At 31.9% G+C, this 2,170-nt stretch overlaps 1 non-coding gene across 1 annotated transcript; it reads right to left on the reverse strand.

Annotated features, from left to right (window-relative positions):
• Positions 1-233: 233 nt before the first annotated feature.
• On the reverse strand, positions 234-397 carry LOC129476849 (U1 spliceosomal RNA). The gene has a single exon (XR_008655133.1). It is a non-coding gene; the product is annotated as a U1 spliceosomal RNA (small nuclear RNA).
• Between the last annotated feature and the right edge of the window lie 1,773 nt (positions 398-2,170).

Below are 2,170 nucleotides of genomic sequence, written 5' to 3' on the forward strand. Positions count from 1 at the left end.
TATCTGCTGCCCTTTCGAGGCTTCCCCCACCCCCTCATCTAGACAAAGTTCTGAAGCATTTGCAAATGTCATCCTAGCATTATTTGATCTTTCTAAGAAATAACCATATGATGTTTTATTGTTTTGTACTGGAGGAGAAAAATCTTATTAGGCATAGTGAATTGTCTCCAATATATGGCCTTCTTTCAAGTTTCTATATCCACTAAAAAAGTCAATTGTCTTTTCTCTTTTTCCACATAAAAGCACAAACACAGTCCTTCACTTCCACAAATTATGCAGTTGAGTTTCCCACATTTGGAGAAACCTCATGTGTCAGCACATCTGGAGTGCAATAGATCAGCACTGAACTGAGAAAGCCACCTTCGTGATCACGGTATCTCCCCTTGCAGGGAAGCACCCATTTTCTTTTTAAGACTTCCATTAGCCTTTGAAAGAAAATATAAATATAAATGTAACAGAATTTAGAATAATTTTCACTATCAGCTTAAAATATTAATTTCAATCATCCATGATTATTCTCTTCTAAAAAAGTTCTTAATTCTGATACAGGCTTCTAGCAAATTGTAAGAAAAAATATCATGGTAAACAATGAAGCAACTGCTAAATAAAGATACCATACATTTTATGCACTGATGCTCATTTTTGATAGTGACTCTTGGGGCACCCTATTGTATCTAACAGCCATTCTCAGCCTTACAGAATTTTATTATGTGCACTATGAGCTTCAAAAATAAGGAGACGAAAAGACTTTATAATATGTAGTAGCAGCTAATATTTTATTGCCTAATATGTGCCATTCAGAACAAGTGTTTTAGGTAATCTAATTAATATTAGAGTTAGTTTCCAAGTGGGTAGCATTAGTAAATTCATTTAACAAATTAAAAATCAATTACAGTTAGGAGAAATACTTTGTCTATTATTACAGATTTAGCCAGTTGAAGAGCTATAAGCAGTTCTGACTTAAACATCTGACCTCTTGATGTATTATGAATTTAAAATGTTTTGGTTAAATATACTATCCATGCATTACTACAAGTGAATTAAAAACAGTAATGCTATATTACTTTTCATAGTTCTATTTATTATTCTGTACTTAGGATTATGCTGTGTGGCCCAGGCTGGACTACAGTGAGAAGATGATAGCTCATAGCTCAATGAGGCCTCACACTCCAGGGTTCAAAGAATATTCCTGCCTCAGCCTTCCAAATACTTTAGATTAGAGAAATGCACCACCATGTCCAACGCACCTCATTATTTTTACTAAATATGAGTAGCTTTTTATGACCACCTTTTTTAAGATAAAACAAAACTTACTTGCTGTTCATTCATTTTTAAGAGACAACATTTTCAAATGTAAAGCAAGAATCCTTTGATTATAAAACAGCAATATTAATTGGCAGTACAAAATTGATTTCAATTCTGATAGTGTAAGAATACACACATGATGGGTAAAGCAATTTTCAATGGCTACAATAAAATTTGCCTGATTTGCTAATGATCAGTCATTTTCTTTCAGAGCTGGCTAAACTGGAACATATTTACACTGCTTACTGTTTAATGTCTAGTGTTACACTGCTTACTGTTTACTGTTCTTAGGAGTCAATATTAAAAATTGCAAAAAAATGACTTCTGTGTTTTTGTCATTACCATGACAGATAAATAACATAGTTTTTTTGTCTCTACCATGTATCCTACTTAATATAATAATATTATATTCCAAGTCAGAGGCCAGTTTTCTTCTTTTTGCCATGGAAGCATTTATAATACAACTTTCTTTTGAATTTTGAAAAGGTAATTTTTGTAATCTATTTCAGGTAAAGAATAACATGGATAGGATTCTTGTAATACTTACAATACACATTTCATTATCTTATTCTCTTAAAAATTGTAATAAAGGGAAAATCATTTCATTTGCCACATTATCAATGGTATCAAAAGTTTTCATGTGCAATTTGGATTAATATTACATTTGCCAGTATTGTTATCTGCTGCCTTGAATGGTGCTTGGTACACAGTGGATGCTAGTATGTATCTGTTGAATACTGCCTATTGAATAGACTAAATATTCATTACACAAAACATTTCAAATTTAATAAGGAGAATAATAAGTTTATACATGAAACCCATATTAATCCACCTCAACTATTTTCCACATTAACCCAACATGTAT

This window comes from Symphalangus syndactylus, chromosome Y, assembly GCF_028878055.3.
Source record: "Symphalangus syndactylus isolate Jambi chromosome Y, NHGRI_mSymSyn1-v2.1_pri, whole genome shotgun sequence".
In the NCBI taxonomy this organism is placed as follows: Eukaryota; Metazoa; Chordata; class Mammalia; order Primates; family Hylobatidae; genus Symphalangus; species Symphalangus syndactylus.